Source organism: Saimiri boliviensis, chromosome 2 (genome assembly GCF_048565385.1).
Source record: "Saimiri boliviensis isolate mSaiBol1 chromosome 2, mSaiBol1.pri, whole genome shotgun sequence".
Classification (NCBI taxonomy): Eukaryota; Metazoa; Chordata; class Mammalia; order Primates; family Cebidae; genus Saimiri; species Saimiri boliviensis.
In genome coordinates this window covers 31,826,335-31,844,087 of record NC_133450.1, presented here as the reverse complement: position 1 = coordinate 31,844,087, position 17,753 = coordinate 31,826,335, and the positions used below count along the sequence as shown (strand labels likewise).

The following is a 17,753-nucleotide window of genomic DNA, read 5'->3' as shown; positions in this document are numbered from 1 at the left end:
TCTCCAACAGTGAGGTGACTGGCTCCAATATTCTTAATGTATGTACTTTTTTGCTCAATTTCCTAGCACATAAACCAATCTCTTGGCCATGTCAGCAAAAATAGAGACATATCCTGTCTCTATTAAATACATATATCTATAATACCCCCCACATATATACACATATATATGAAATCAGATATTCTATGTATAAGAAGTCATGCTATGTAGCTATATCAGGAATCCCATATAATACACAAAATATATCAATGTGAAAATATATATCTAATTTCTATAAATATCTGATTTCACATATGTGTTTTTTAAAAGAGAAGTACACAGTAAGGCTTTCTTCTAATAAGCCTGGAGCCTGCTGTTCATACTTCCACAGTGTTATTCCTTCATGCTCTGTCTGGCCCTTAAGGGGCTGCTAGCCTCAGAAATGCAGAGCTACAGCTGGGCACTGTGTCTCACACCTGTAATCCCAACACTTTGGGAGGCTGAGGTGGGTGGATCACCTGAGGTCAGGAGTTTGAGACCAGGCTAGCCAACATGATGAAACCCCACCTCAACTAAAAACACCAAAACATGAGCTGGTGGGCACCTGTAATCTCAGCTACTTGAGAGGCTAAGGCAGGAGAATCACTCGAACCCCAGAGGTAGAGGTTACAGTGAGCCGAGATTGCACCACTGCACTCCACAAGAGTGAAACTACATCTCCAAGAAAATAATAATAATAAAAAATAAAAAATGCAGAGCTCCTCAAAGCGGACGCTCACCTAGTCATCACCTTTCTTTCCATGCATGGCCCATTATTTAACTGTGACAAATAGCCACAGCCAGCTCCACAACCGGCTTGAGCCAAGTGTTGAGCCTAGGGAAGGAAATATTTTTAATTTCAACTTTAATAAATAACTGGGACATCTGTTAACAATTCTATTTTACTCACTAGGCAGGGGATGGCTTCTCTTGGTTGCAGGTTTCCCCCCAGGTTTCTGTGGCTCCTCTAAGCCTACCATAGCACACATATCTGCTTGTGGACTGTCCCATTCGACCTGAAGGCTTCAGGGCAGAGACTCCTTCCTTTATCGTACATTTCTAACGCTCGCAGAGTGTCTAACACTGAGCAGGTGCTATTTGTTTACTGAATAAAAGAATGACTACATTCATTAATCAATGTAGAATGGTGGGAAAAGATGCATTTTGGGAAGGACACTTTACTCTTTAACTTCTGGACTCATGTGAATGAAGACTCCAGGTCATCCATCCTTAAAAACATTTTAAGTTTTTTTCCCTTTTCTGGTGACATACTACAATTCAATAATAAATCTCGAATTTATTCTTGATATTGATAGCATTGATATTGCACACAAATCCCATGGTTACCGTCCAGCACTAACGATCTTGTCCTATGTCCACCTGCAGCTTCCTGAATCTGTAAATAAACATCATATTTCAAATCTCCCACGTTAAAGAAAGGTTCAAGTCACATTCTCGTTTTCTGTCTTCAACTTTTTTCTTCTTCCCCCAAGAATATTTGAGAGCCAATTTTCTCGAAAGCACTTTTGTAGTGTTCCAGTAGGAATCATAACACTCCCAATGCAGCGCGTGGTGTGCATGTTGAATAAATAAAAATGACGAGGTCAGGAACAATATCACCGACGATCGCGGTGTCTCGTTTTAATTTAGAGGGCGCCAGCAACACGTCAGTGAGGGATTCGGAAGCCACGGGGCACCTCACCCAGGGCCGGGAATCCCTAAGAGAACCTTAACGCTACTGAAGTTTCCGGACGGGGTCAGTCTGGAATTGACGAAAGGAGCCTCCGCCCGGTCGAGGCAGTCTCCCGGTTTTCTCGCGGCTTCTAGAGAAGGAGGAATTTCTAGGCTTTCTCCTCCTCGGGCGAATCACGGTCTGCGCCTTCCGCGGCGCTGGGAACAGGTGAGCCGGGCGGCGGCGCCCTCGGGACGCGCACAGGTGCTGGTCCCCGCCCGCCGGTCCCTCCCTGCACCACGCGGTCCGGGCCCAGGTGCCGGCGCCCAGGTGCGCCGGGCACGGGGCTGCAGCTCCGCTCGGCATCCGACAGCGGGCGCCGCTGCAGCAGCTCGCGGGCCTCGGAGCTGAACGGCTTCGCGAGTTGGGGCAGCTCCTCGCGCTCGGCCCTGCTCGGCGGCGAGAGCTCCGCCCGGGCGCCGGGTTCCCACCGCCGCGAGAGACGGCGGGCGCCGAGGGGACGGGCCGACCTCCGCGCACCATTTGCCGGCCCGGGGCGGGCAGGCGGGCGAGCAGCGAGCGCCGGGGAGAGCGGAGAGCCAGGCCAGCCCGGAGCGCGCCGGAGACACCCCGAGCGCCCCGCGTCCTGGCACCATGCGACCCGCCGCGCGTCCTCCTCGCGGGCCCGGGGCTTCGCTCTCCGCTCGCTGAGCCCCTGCGCTCGCCACCACGGAAACTCGGAAAGAGGAGGCGAGGCTGTGGGGAGTGGCGCGGGGACGGACTAGACTTCCCCTTCGCCCCCAAGAGGCTGCCGGTCCCCGGTTCCCTGGGCTTCTCCAGCTTTATCATGAACCTGGCGCAAGGCTGGCTTTAGGAGAAATTCAGGAGCCGGAGGGAGAGTCAAGGCAATTCTTTGGTTGCTAAGGTAATTGCAGTTGAGACAAAAATGGGCAAGAAACAAACGGGGGAAAACATGGTTTAAAACAGTATCTCCCCCCCCCCCCCACCCCGTATGTGTTGATTTCATCTCCTGGGTGTGGGTGCTTGTCCATTTCAGATGCGTGACAGGTGCCCGTGTGTGTGTGTCTGCAGTTTGGGACTGTGGAAGCACGAGCTTACATAAGTGGTTAGGCAAGCTGGCGTGTGGACTTGTGTGGGATGGGTGCAGGTCTGCATATAAATCATGTTCCTGGGTTTCTGGGTGTGAAGCGCACACCGACGGGGACGAGGGTGCAGAGGATGGAGCTTTTACGTACTTCCAGCCTTCCGATGTTGTGATCGCAGGTAGGGCAGCTTTGCCTCTAAATCAGGCGTTCATTAACTTTTTCTGTGAACAAGCTCGCCCATTTGTGGTCTGGAAGAAAAGAAGGCGAGTCTCCGTGGTGAGGTGTGGAGGGCAGGGGCGGGTGGGGAGGTTTGTTGTTTGGGAACTGCGCTAGCAAAGGAAGCGGTGGCTATTCGCTAGGAGAGAATGACAACTGAACTGATTGCGTGAGGAGTGGAGAGACCGTGTTTACAGTCACCGGCAGGCTGCGTGAAAAGTGGTCCAGTGAGACAGGGAAAGTGACCCAGAAAATTTAATTTTGTTCAGAATGAAAGCTGCTGTATGTCATTTCCCCCCCTTAATTTGACGGAGTGGGAACGTTATTTTCTTTCTCTCTCGTTGAGACCAGTGGCGTTTCTATGTTACAAACTGAAGCTATTTGGGGTCTCGTGGACTTGGAATTATCAATGCTTAGGAGGTGAGTTCTGATCAATATCTTTATCAGCCCCAAAGAAAAACTGCAGAGATAATCGAGATGAGGTAAAATCTACCACTGGACCCTTTTCTCTCCAGAGTAGGTGAGAGATGGAAGCACTGGGCTTGTAAGTATCAACATGGAGTTGAGAATGAGCTACAAGTTTGTGTGTGTGTGTGTGTGTGGTTTATTAAAAAGTGTAAGACTTAAAGGAAACTGTTAGGTTTAGTTTAATGTGTTGACAACACGGCTCTTATAGATCAATTTTCATAGGCAATTAGGTAATTACATGGAGTGGGAGCTGGGATGTTGGTGGAAACTTTCTGTAAGATGCGTATTCTTTATTCTTATTACTTTTGCAATGGGTGGGACTACTCTGAAGGAAAGTAGAGGGCTGAGGGAAATTTGGTGAGACTCTTGAGAGAGAAACCTTTGCAAGCCAAATCTTTCATGCTAAACAGGTAAAGCCTAGATGATAAATTCTGAGTTCTTTGATACCGTACCACTGTTAAGCTAAATTGTCTTGTAAATGTGATCTCATGCACTATAAACTATAGCTATATGTGGAGAGAGAGTCTATTTCCAATAACTCATTCTTTCCTGAAAGCATCTGCAAGTTCTAGAAATGTCAGTTGTTAGGAGGTATTGTGATGAAGGAGAGAGGCCACCGGTGTTTCCTTTTTATATTGATTCCAGCAGATCTTAACTTCCAATTTTCTTTAAGGAATTTCAGTTAAGAGTCACTGAATTTATATTGCTGAGAGTTTCAGTAAAACAAGGTTAGTTTTTCTTTGAAGCAATAAATTTCATCTTATCAAGTGAAACATTACAGCAATGCTTTTGTGGCAGAAATGTTTATTTAAATGAGTTCATTTTCATCATTTATTTTTGATATGCAGAATAAATAAGATCCTCAACATAGATGTTTTTGAAGTCCGTAGGCGTTTCTTGAGAAAGAAAAAAAAATTTAAGGTTACTGTGGACAATGAAATTTGCCAGTAATTTTGGATGTCTCATTGTCTACAGGGACATAATTTTATGTGAAAGCAGGATCATTCTGTTTCTTATGTGTCTCATCTTCCCCCATGCATTTTATCCCCTGAACTCCTAAGACTTTGCCAGGAATCGCTGAACATCCTGTTTTGTGCCAGGGGTTAAATATCAGGGGGATGGAAATAAGGAGCTGTGTGTCACATAAACGTATTTCAAAAGAATGCTTCCAGAGCTCTCAATACTGGGATTAGTTTTTCCTTTAGCTTTGCAGTTAGCTTGTCTTAATTCATAGTGCTCTGAACCTAGGAATGCATTTAACCTCTTCTTTCTCAGTGCCAGCTGGAAGGAATATATTTACCAAATTTCATCTTCATTGTAACATATGGCATGATATAAATAATTACTATACACACTATCCTGCTGTATGGAAAGAAATAGAATTACAAAATAAACTTTCATGTTGAGTGATACAGACATAATATTTCAAAAAAAAACAATTTTAACTTTTCCCCTGATTCCAAAAGCAATATTTAGCTGTCTGAATTCAGGAAAATACAAAGAAAAAAAATAAAGGTTATCCATAATCTGCTGAGGAGGGGAGCCACTATGAATGTGTCTTTAAGTGTATATTTCTTCCAAATATTATTCTGGTCAATTATTATATTTCTACTCAGTCCCCCCTCTACCACAAATTTTTATAAATAGAAGATATAACCTGGAAATATAATTTGGAAATGTAGTAAAGGTTTGGGAAATTACTGCTTGTTTACGGAATGATGTTGATCAGATATTAGTTTTTATGGGTCGTCCTTATTTTCAAAGAGAGTAGGTTCTTTTTCTGCTCTTTGAGAACAAGTGTTTGCACTTTGGGCTGGTAATACTTGGGGCTTCTTATCGGATTTAGGGATTAAATCATCAGAAAAGAAGTAGAAGATTGGCCATTGGGGGTGGGAGACTTGAGTTCTGGTTGAGGTTACTCCATCAACTTCTCCTGTGGCCTCTGGGCCTCTGTTTCCTTAAAGGGCAAAAGGCACTTTGAGATTTAACTCAGTAAGCTAATGAGTATTTGTTGCTTTGACATGAGAATGATCTTTGAAGAGGGCTCATTCAAACACCTGGGGGTCACCCCCAGAGTCTCTGATCCATTCTTTCTGGGGTAGGGCCTGAGAATGTGCATATCTAACAAGTCCCCAGATGAACTGACTCTGCTGGTTTGGTGACAGTGAAAACTAGAGGATAAGGGTACTAGGGTTCTCTTAGAAGAACAAAACTAATATATAAATGATATGTATATGTAATATATATACACATGTGCGTGTGTGTGTATAAAGGGGAGTTTATTAAATATTGTTATTAAGTATTAATTTACATGATCACAAGAGCCGACAATAGGCTATCTGTAAGCTGAGGAGCAAGGAGAGCCAGTTCGAGCCCCAAAACTAAAGAAATTGGAGGATGTTCGAGGGCAGGAAGCATCCAGCATGGGAGAGAGATGAAGGCTGGGAAGCTAGGCCCCTCTCTCTTTTTCACGTTTTTCTGCCTGCTTTATATTCACTGGAAGCTGATTAGATTTTGCCCATCAGATTAAGGTTGAATCTGTCTTCCCCAACTGACTGACTCAAATGTTTAATCTGTTTTGGGCAACACCCACACAGACACACCCAGGATCAATACTCTGTATCTCCTCAATCCAGTCAAGTTGACACTCAGTATTAACCATCACAAGCCCGCCCCTTATCAACTTGAACCCATACACAGCGCCTGAGATCATACATAATCTTCAAATAAAGACAATAATTAGTCATAATTATGCCTAACATACTACAACTATCCTTCCTACAGCCAGAAATGCACCAATCCCCAACCCAAATACAATTACATAAAGTTAGCAATACTTAAATGCTGATGTGAAGTCAATAAATCTTATGTCACATGACAGAGAAAAAGGAAATCAAATTTCCTTAGAGCAAGTGTATATATGCACATACATGTTTTTAACTAAAGGAGGAAATACTCATGACAATTACAGTCCTCATTTCTGCAGCTGGTCATGTGATCATAGCTGGTAATGATGACTACCTTTTTCTACTACCCATTCTGTATTCCTTTTGCCCGCAGCAAGCACCTGAGCAGGTCGTGGTTGTTTTCTTGGTGGAGTGATCCAAACTTTCATTCCTGAAGGGTCTGGACCATTTGTAGCCCTGCCTGGATTGGGCTGTTGTAGTTTCCCATTGGCCTTAATCACAGGGCATTGGTAATACTAAGAGACACCCTAACAGATCTCCTGTGTTCCATATGTACTCTTCCTTACCTCCGCTACAGAGCAGTAGACTGATTTCATCTTGATAGTCTGGGTCAATCATCCCAGCCAACACTGTAACTCCCTTCTTAGCCTGTTGACTTAAAGGTAGGAGGAGCCCAAAGTATCCAGGTGGCAATCTTAACTTCTAGTTTAATGGAATCATTGTTGTGTCTCCTGGTGGCAGCATTTCTCCCTCTGGAACTAAGACCTCTAGGCCAGCAGAAGGTAATGTCGTGGGAACAGGAAGCAGAGCTTTTGCTAGTGGATCACTAGGGGTGATGGTGAATGGTGCCACTTCCACTTCCACCCCTTGATTCCTGGACCTGTGAATCCTGGCTATGGGAGAAACAGTACCATATATCAAATGCTGATTCAAAGCATACACAGTCTTTTGGAGAACTTTGCCCCAGCCCTGCAAATATTGTCACCTAGTTGGGGTTGTAATTGTGACTTCAAAAGGCCATTCCACTGTTCTAGCAATCCAGCTGCTTCAGGATGATGGAGAACATGGAAAGAACAGTGAATTCCTTGAGCACGAGCCTGCTTTCCCACTTCTTTGGCTGTAAAATGAGTGCCTTGGTCAGAGGCAATGCTGTGTGGAATATCATGATGGTGGATAAAGCATTCCGTGAGTCCACAGATGGTAGTCTTGACAAAAGAATTACGTGCAGGATAGGCAAACCCATATCCAGAGTGAATATTCCAGTGAGGACAAACCTCTGCTCTTTCCATGATGAAAGAGGTCCAATATAATCAACCTGCAACCAGGTAGCTGGCTGATCACCCCGAGGAATAGTGCCATATTGAGGGCTCAGTGTTGGTCTCTGATGCTGGCAAATTGGGCACTCAGAAGTGGCCGTAGCCAGGTCAGCCTTGGTGAGTAGGAGTCCACGTTGCTGAGCCCATGTGTAACATTTGTCCCTGCCACCATGGGCCCATTGGGCGATGACGACAGGTGGCTGGGGAAAGAGACTGAGTGGTGCCCACAGATCATCTCATCCTATCCACTTGATTATGAAAATCCTCTTCTGCTAAGTATGTCTATGCCAATTGTGCATTCTGGCACTGGGAAAATTATCACAGTATGAGTTTGGGGACCCACTGGACCCCCTATAAGTTGGACCTGAGCTAAAACTCTATTAATTACCTGACCTCCATAAGCCCCTAGTTTAACTGGAGGATGATGATGACATTTTGGGTCCCCTGGAATCAATATCAGCTCAGAGCCAGTGTCCAGTGGTCCCTGAAATGTCAGATCATTTCCCTTTCCCCAGTGCACAGTTACCATGGTAAAAGGCTGCAGGTCTCCTTGGGAAGAACGAGAGAACAATTCACTGCATAAATTTTTGGTAATATAGTTAGGGTCCTTCCTGTAGGAGACCCAGCTTCCCCTTTATCCAAGGGGTTCTGGGTCTGTAAAGTGGCTCAAGTCTGGAAATTGAGGAACTGTGATTCTATGTTTTTGTAATTCAAATTAGTCTTTTGTTCATTCAATCTAGAAGTTTTCTTTTTTATACAATTTAAGTAGGAATGCAGTAGGCTTCCTGTCAATTTCTAGGAACCCCATGATTCATTAGCCAATGCCAGAGCTCTACGCAAGTCAGACTATTCTGATTGCCACTTTGCCTCTGCTGTCCACTGTGGTAGCTGTGCCCACCTTGCCTTTGATGGTTGATTGCTGCCATTTGGCCCCTGCCACCTCAGGATCCAATTATTCCCATTTTATTTAAATTTTGTAGCTGAGTGAATGTGGTTCTCACATTAAATCTGACATACAGAGAAGAGCAATTATGGGACTCTTCAGAGATGCAGGTGCTGCCCTCACAAGTCTGTTTTGCAAGGCATCGGTCAAGGGTACATCTTCTGGACCTTCCAGCTGGGATGAGTAGGTCTGAAGTGACTAATCCACTCTGTCATTCCAATCTCCCTAAGTCTTTGGATCCCTTCCTCTACATTAAACCAAGGGAGCTCAGGCACTTTCAGCTTGTTCACAGTGGGCCGCCTTTAAGAGCTCGTGTCTGTTTTTCCACAATTTTGGCTCTTCCTCTACAGGATATAAGATTCTCACTCAGGGCAATCCTAGCAGGTTTGAGGCTCAGTATCTCCTTCTGAAGCCATGAGACAGAATCCCTGAGTTCGTTATTTTCTTTCATCAGTTTGTCCATTGAGCTTAGGAGCAACCAACCAGCTTCGTTATGTTCCTTGTTTCTCCACGTAGGTCAAGTGTATTATGTGTAGAACCACTAAACTCCTTGCCTCCCATGAGTGGTGAATCAGTGTCAAATGCATTTATTTTGCATAATTCTTTAAACCGTTTCTGCCAAGGACCATCGGTATTTTCTATTCTATTAGAGTCCTTAGCATTTTGGGGTCTAATCATATTAAGCAGCCAACTCCAGAAACCCCCAAACCAATGAAAGAACTCCATCCTTAATATTCTGTTCCTCTAGAACCACTCCAGGTACCAAAATATGTATTAGGGTTCTCTTAGAGGTACAGAATTAATAAAATAAATATATCATTCATATATGATATATATATCTTATATGATATATATAAACTCCCAATATATATAATAAAAAACTCCCTGATATATCTATATATCTCATATGATATACATAAAATATATCTTTATATGATATATAGATATAAGATATTTATAAGATATATATCATATATAAGATACATATAAGATATATAGATATATCAGAGTTTTTTATTTATATATATGTCATATATATGATATATATCTTGGGGAATTTATTAGGTATTAACTTACACAATCACAAAGTCCCACAATAGGTTATCCGTAAGCTGAGGAGCAGGGAGAGCCAGTCCAAGTTGCAAAACTGAAGAACTTGGAGTCCGATGTTTGAGGGCAGGAAGCATCCTGCATGGGAGAAAGATGTGGACTGAGAGGCTTGTCTCGTCTCTCCTTTTCACGTTTTTCTGCCTGCTTCGTATTCACTGGAAGCTGATTAGAATGTGTCCACCAGATTACACTGAAGGCAGAAGGTGGATCTGCCTTCCCCCACCAGCTGGGGGAACACAAATGTGTGTGTTGCCCAAATGTTTAATCTCTTTTGGGCAGCACACACACAGACAAACCCAGGACCAATACTCTCTATCCCTCATTCCAATCAGGTTGACAGTATTAACCATTACAGTAATCTCCTTGGGAGCAGAAAGCCTATTTGACTTTTTTTTGCATCCGTTCATCCAGTGTCCCAAAATAGAGTTGCCAGTAGGTGTTCAGTAAGCATTGGTTGAATCGATATCAGTTTCTCTTAGGGAGGAATATCTTTCTGGAGTAGTCAAGACAAAAGAATAATCCAGAATTTGGAAACATTAAGTCTGTAATAAGAGTTCCAGTCATTCAAGGACCACAGTACTTCAAACTGTAAAGAAAGCAAAAATGGTTATTAGTAGGCAGTTAAAATGATCATTAAACCTATTGAGTTACATTAAATAACAAGTAGGAATATCTGTCTGAGATGTTACAAAACACAAAGCCTGCCAAATACTTCACAGTTGCCTCTCTGAGACCTAGAAGAGGCCATTTATTTTCTAACACATACATATATTCCAAAAGAGAGGGGTTTGCTATTACCCCAATTATCAAGGCAGCAGGTAAAGCAAGCAGTCACCCCTGTCTCCCCATCCCCCCATCCCTCCCATCTAGAGAAAAGGCAGAGCAGTGCTCTTTAGAACTCTACCACCATACTGTAAGATAGGTCCCAATTTTATGATGGAAGAAATTTAAAACTTCAGAGGGAGAAATAAACCTGCATACATCCACAAAGCGAAGTAGCAGCATCAAAAGTAAAATCCAGGCCTCCTGACACCAAAGGGTGTTGCTCTTGACTGCTTCCCTCTGGTGATCTTGAGTATGTGTATTTGATAGGAGAGTCTAGCTGGCTGAAATACTCCAGTTAGAACTTTTGGTTGTCCCTATATGGCTACCTTTTATATGGAAAATTTATCTTTTCCTTCTTCTTAGGTGCTAGTAACACAGGGTGCTACAAACCACAATTTTTATGTGTGGCAACTTCAAAAAAAAGTGTAAATATTTGGATATGAACAAAATAAATGCTCATTTAATAATAGCTCAGGCTATTCAAATAGATGCTCATTTATTAATAGCTCAGGCTATTCAAATGAATTGTCTTAGAGGCTGTCTTGGCATTTCACAGTAATTTGGTTAAACCATCAAAGAGAAAGCCACCTTTAAATCTGTCCATGGTAGAGTTCACTCATTCACTAGCATCTGCTTGACCCAAGAGCCTATTTTCCTGCACACATGGAAGCATGCATTCTGCAAAGCCAGCTGAGGTGAGGTCCCCTGCACGACTGAAAGCTGGCGGTGGCAGCGGCGCTCCCTTGGAAATACCCCAGGCACCCGTGTTGCTCTCGTGAAGACCTGTCCACCCTGGAGCCCGGAGAGAGAACTGCTATTATTTGCGCTTAAAGGAGCACAGCAGGCATTTAAAAATCATATTAATTGTGTTTCTGAAGCTTAGTTTTCTCATCTGTGAAAGAATAATTTAAAAAATACCCCTTGCATCTGTGTAACCACGAGGAGAATGCAGGCCCCTGTATGAAGTACAGGGCATAGAAAGCATAGACACTTAAGAAGATGGGACTCTCACAGCACAGTCCCTGTTTTCTAATAATTTTTTTATCGTGAGTCTGTTGAGAAATAAGTATTTCAGGATAACGGTTCCTTTTTGTTTTCTGTTCCTGAGGAGTTGCTCTGTTAGTCTAGCATTTGAGGGGCCCCCAAGTCTCTGAGAGTCCTGCTCCACAGTTCTCACATTGGAATTTGAGGAGTTCGTTAGAAAGCAAGTGGCCCAGACGTCTAAGTGGGAGAAGGCAGCATGGGCAAGACTTTATGATAACCAAAGATGCCTCAGTTTCCTGGAGGTTAAAGACCATTCATCACCAGCAGGAAGAGAAGTGAAAAAGGTATATCAATGCTGCTGCATTGATAGGGCTTATGCCAGACACCCAGAGCAAGCCCACATTTTATTTTTGTCTCTGCATCCTTGGGGTTTCTTACAGTGCTTGGCACATAGTAGGAGTCTGGTAGATGTTTGCTGAGTTATTGAGTTGCAGAGTGACAGCCATGGGTGGGGGAGGAAGGATCGGCTAGTATTGGTAGGAATTCATGGACTAGTGTGGGTGCATGGATTGGTATGAGTGTGGGTGCAAGGTGCACGTGGTTACAGCACTCATTCTTATTGCTTGCTTGATTTTGCCTGGCAAGATCCACTTCATACCCATGATACAGTGAGACTGTCATCCTAGCTTCTAGTTTTACATTAATGTTTATCTACTGCATTGGGTGTTGGTCTGTTTGGCTTTTTTGTTTTATGATTTATGTTTAGAATTTTATCTCCACCTCTAGCACAAGGCCAATACATACAGTAAATGCTTGATAAAAATTGACTGCTAAACCAAAAACTTGCTCAGCCTGCAAAATTGTGGATCTGTCATATGGGCTGATCTCACAAAATAACAATCAGCATTTGTTAAGCTTTTTGCTAGTCAAAGTCCTTTAAGAGATGTTAGGTGCCATTATGCCCATTTTATAGATGAGGAAACTGAGTGGAAACAAGGTTCAGCGACTTGCCCTAAGTCAGATGGTCATTGAGGAACCAGGATTTAAACTCATATCTTATCTGACCCCGAAGTCCAGAGTCTCTTTCATATATCACAAGATGGGGAATAAACAGAGACCCTACCCTTGAGATCATTTCAATTGTTTTGGAGAGATGATAGAAATAAATAGAAAATTAGCAAGAAAAGATGTTAAATGATAGTTGAGGAAAAAATGCGGAGGATTTTGTAAGTCAAATTTGGTAGCACATAGATGAAGAAGACAGTAAGTACATTATAGTTTACTTCAGAGACAGCATGCTATCATCAGATCTGGAAGAGACAGGCTTTGGGAAATAGGAAGAAATTTGATAGGTGCAAAGAGGGATAACGGCAGAGTTTTCAGATGAATGGTGTTGATAACACAGTCATGTGTCACTTAATGACCATGATACATTTGGAGAAGTACGTCATTAGGTGATTTTGATCTAGGGCAGGTGTCCCCAAACTACGGCCCCGCGGGCCACATGCGGCCCCCTGAGGCCATTTATCCACGCCCCCTACCCTCCCACCCCCCGCCGCACTTCAGGAAGGGGCACCTCTTTCATTGGTGGTCAGTGAGAGGAGCACAGTATGTGGCGGCCCTCCAACGGTCTGAGGGACAGTGAACTGGCCCCCTGTGTAAAAAGTCTGGGGACGCCTGATCTAGGGTGTACTTACACAACCTAGATGGTAGAGCCTACTGTACACCTAAGCTGTATGGTATAGCGCTCCTAGGCTATAAACCGTGCATCATGTTACTGTGTGACTACTGCAGGCAATTGTAGCACAGTGGTATTTTGTACTTAAATATATCTAAACATGGAAAAGATACAGTAACAATATGGTATTACAATCTCGTGGGACCCCTTTCATATATGTGGTCCACCACTGACTCGTGGTGCATGACCGTAATTGCTTATTAAAACAATTGTTTGATTTCAGAGTAAGGACTAATATAAAATCTTGATACTTAAAGCCATCTCAGAACACTCTAGCTAAAGGGCTGCCCCTTCTCATTGTTCTTCATTGTCTTACCTGCCCTATTTTTGATCATAGCTTTATTATCACAACATTGCATTGTATGTATTTACCTATTTGTCTCCCTCTGCTAGAATATACATTCCATAAATGCAGGGACTCTTATTTCCTGTTGTAGCTTCAGCCTCTATCACAGATTGTGAATCATATAATTGTTTAAGAACTATTTGTGAAATGAAGGAAGGAAGGAAAAAGCGTTTTAAAAATGAGTCGCAAACTCACTCAATAGACCAGGTAGGTAAAGGAAATAAGTAAGGTTTCTTTCACAATGATAGCTTAAGCTGTAATTTTTACAAATCAGAAACATGCTTTGTTTGCACATTACATATATAGAAAGCTTTTGTTCCCAGAAAGAAATACATTTATATCTATTTTTCTTGAAATATGGGGTCCTCTGACTCATTGTCAAGAGAGACCTGGGTACCAAATAGCATTTCCTTTTGTCTGAAAGCAAAATAGCCGTGCGTGTGTTGATGAATGGCACCTGACCCTGGACCTCAGGGTTGGGACTGCATTAGGGACAGGCGGAGACTGTGTTGAAGTGAGAAGTATGTGCTGCTCAGAAAGCCCTGTTGTTGCTGAATTGTAATTCATTTAAAAATCATTAACAACTAATTTCAATTAGATAAATACTATGTATATCAGGCCGGGAGCGATGGCTTAAGCCAGTAATCAGGCCTGGAGCGATGGCTTAAGCCAGTAATCCCAGCACTTTAGGAGGCCAAGTTGGGTGGATCCCTTGAGGTTGGGAGTTCAAGACCAGCCTAACCAACACGGAGAAACCCTGTCTCTACTAAAAATATAAAATTAGCTGGGCATGGTGGCACATGCCTGTAATCCTAGGTACTCAGGAGGCTGAGACAGGTGAATCGCTTCAACCCAGGAGGCGGAGGTTGCAGTGAGCCGAGATCATGCCATTACACTCCATCCTGGGCGACAGGAGCGAAACTCCATCTCAAAAAAAAAAAAAAAAGAAAAATATTATGTATGTCTATACCATCCAATCAAAGAGAAACACCTTTTGAGCTGGCTGCATTTTATGGTGTGACCTCTCTAGAAAAAAAAGGTAACTTTAAATAACATGTCCAATATATTTTCCCCTTAAACTTCTGTGTAAGTGCTACAGTGTTTAGATTCCAAACCAAGCAGGAAGATGCCATTATGTTATTTGCTGACCATACATCCTAATACAAAGAGTGATTCAGCAGCTGGTCAAAATAGAAAGGACGCATTCACAAAGAATAAATTTATTGATTTCATTTTAGACTACTTTTTTTTTTTTAGGGGAAGGTACTTTCAGGATAGCAGGTAGTTTAGGGCTTGGCTGCTGGTTTCTGCAGATAGCCAGAGATATGTGACAGGAGACAAAGTAGCTGAACTCTCTTGATCTGTGTTCCTCCCAGTTGCAGAATAAGGCTGAGAAATTGTGATTGCTTTGCAGTTGTTACCGAAAGAGTGTGCACCTGGAAACAATCTCTGGTTTAGTCAACTATTAATGGGGTTACGGGGGAGGGATATTTCCCACCGCAGGTCACAGCCGACCTGGGGTCTCTGCTGCTCCTCCCCACTCCTTGCCCCGGTGGTCTGCGTCAGACTGTGCATCTGTCTTCCTACCAAGGACCCATTTCCAGATAATGATTAATCGAATATGGCTCCTGTGTTCCAGAAACTTAAGATTCTGGAGGAGGAAAAAAAGGGAAACGAATGTGGTGAGCAATATATGGAAAATGAGGGAGAGAGAACTTCCATATATCTCCATTTTCCATACATGGAAAATGAGGGAGAGAGGATTTCCCGCTGTGAGATTTCCCTGAATAAGCTAAGTAGATGAATTGGACCTTGGAGGACCGAGGGGTCAGGGGGGCCTGCAGAAATGGAGTCAGGGACAGGGATGGCAAGAGTGTGCTTGAGGCATTTCAATGTAAACAAAAGTGTACAGACGATCAAATGCAAGGAGTGGGCAAAGAAGACTTAGTGTGTCATACAGAGAGTGAGGTCCTTAAAAACCTTTCTGGTGGGAGGAGTCCATGTTGATGAACTTAAAACTCTAGTGAAAACAAGGATAGGGGACATCTAGGTGTTAGCAAAACTGTCCAGTAAGTATTTGTCATATTTACTGAAAGTAAAATGAGACAAGGAGATTGTGAGTGACAGTTTACTCACCTTATGTTGGTAAGAGCAGTGTGCCACAGTGAATTTTCAGTTACTTCTTGCTGTTTTCCAGGATATCACCCCCATCCCTTCATCCCCCCCCCCACACTCACTACAGTGAAATGCTTACAGGTGATTTTGCTTTATTACACTCAGTGCACAATTCTCACGTGCAAGGCCATTTCCTCCGTGCCAGGCTTTCTGTACAAACGTTAGTGCCTTTCTGTCAGAGAGGCTGACTGCTGACTTCTGGGTCTCCCTGTGGCTGAAGGGTAAAGTGGATAGATACATCTTTATTTAACTTAGTTGACATGAGTGATTAGGAAGTCCTCAGATACCTCACCCCCATGTCTAGGGTATTTAGTGTCATTCCAAAGCATATGCTGCCAATTTCAGGTTTTCATTTGTTTTTTTGGCTTCCTTTAGATTTCAAAAGCCTCTCTGCAATAACCACTTCCCCTGCCTGCCATCTGCCTTAAATCCCCCTCCCCCACTTTAAAAAAAATCTGTTTCTAATCCCAAGTGTCTTTTTTTTTTTTTTTTTTTTTTCTCCTTGAGACAAGGTCTCACTCTGTTGCCCAGGCTGGACTGCAGTGAAGCAGACTTGGCTTACTGCAGCCTTGACCTCCAGGCTCAAGTGATCTTCCCACCTCAGCCTCCTGAGGAGCTGGGACTACAGGCGTATGCCACCGATCTGAGCTGATTTTGTATTTTTTGTAGAGACAGGGTTTCATCACGTTGCCTAGGCTGGTGCAAGATTCTTATGTCTTCTAATTATTCTTAACAGGGATGACCAATTGAATATCAAAAATGTATTTGGAAATAGATATGAGTTGAACTTTGCTTATTGAGAATTCTTGGTTGGGGGAGTTTTCTGTAGTTGAGATACCACGTTGTTGGGCATATGATGATGAACAGCGACAGATAAACCTAGATGTGCAAGTGGGGGCCAGAGTGTGAAGGAACTTGAACGCCACGTAATAGTGACGATAGTGATGGGGATTCAGTCTTCTCTCTGAACAAATACCAATACCCCAGCTGAACGGAAGCAAAATCCAAGTATCTCAAGCAAAAATAAGTTTGGCCACATAATCTGAGAATTCAGGCTTAGCTGGATCCAGTGACTTAAATGACATTGTCGGCCGGGCGCGGTGGCTCACGCCTGTAATCCCAGCACTTTGGGAGGCCGAGGCGGGTGGATCACGAGGTCAAGAGATCGAGACCATCCTGGTCAACATGGTGAAATCCCGTCTCTACTAAAAATACAAAAAAATTAGCTGGGCATGGTGGCGCGTGCCTGTAATCCCAGCTACTCGGGAGGCTGAGGCAGGAGAATTGCCTGAACCCAGGAGGCGGAGGTTGCAGTGAGCTGAGATCGTGCCATTGCACTCCAGCCTGGGTAACAAGAGTGAAACTCCATCTCAAAAAAAAAATAAAAAAATGACATTGTCAGCACTCTTGACATCTTGTCTTCCTCCTCCTATGACATGAGAGAAAAAGAAGGTGGTCACTAGTATTTCTACCCTCACATCTTTTCAACACAGTCACCTCACAGGGGAGGAATCTTCTTTCTTCCAGCATCTTTGTCCCAGTCTTAAGGAAGGACTTTGTCCTGATTAGTCACATGTCTACGTTGATTTAATCTGTGTGTCCGATGATAAGGCATACTCTGGCCAGGACAGTCCACAGTGGTAACAGACACAACCTCTGGCTCCTTCACCATCCCTGCAGTTATAACCCTGCCATGATGTCACTTTTTGGATCACTGTACGTGAGAGGGCTGCAATGCACCTTGAGAGTCCGACATGCATCCTTCCTCCAGCTCTGCATTTATTTGCACTATTCTTTTTCAAACATGCAATTCTATGGAAGTATAACATATTTATAGAAAAGTGTACCAATCATTTTCAAACAGTAAACACATCTGCATTATCTCTCCCAGATCAAGAAAGAGAATATTACATTTCTTCCAGAAAATACCTCATGGGCCCTCCCAGTAAGTATATATTTCTTTTTTTTCCATTGGTAAGCACTAAGCTGATTCTCATTCATTCATATCCATATTCATACTCTCTCTCTCTCTCTCTCTCTCTCTCTCTCTCTCTCTCTCTCTCTCTTCTCTTTCTCTTTCTCTCTCTCTTTGTCTCTGTCTGTCTGTCTCTCTCTATATGAGTTCTCACTACATTGCCCAGGATGGCCA

The 17,753-nt window shown here is 43.4% G+C and overlaps 1 protein-coding gene across 7 annotated transcripts in view; it reads left to right on the top strand.

The window, feature by feature from the left end:
• The first annotated feature begins 2,120 nt into the window (after positions 1 to 2,120).
• Positions 2,121 to 17,753, top strand: part of RGS6 (regulator of G protein signaling 6) — a 634,950-nt gene continuing 619,317 nt past the window's right edge. For 2 of the 7 annotated variants that reach the window (XM_074393036.1, XM_074393035.1), the window contains exon 1: positions 2,127 to 2,615. The gene's annotated coding sequence lies outside the window, so the exon portion shown is untranslated. Of the gene's footprint in view, positions 2,616 to 2,779; positions 2,975 to 3,130; positions 3,433 to 17,478; positions 17,550 to 17,753 lie in introns of those variants that run through there. The other 5 variants (XM_074393030.1, XM_039469182.2, XM_074393031.1 and 2 more) reach the window with 5 other exon arrangements.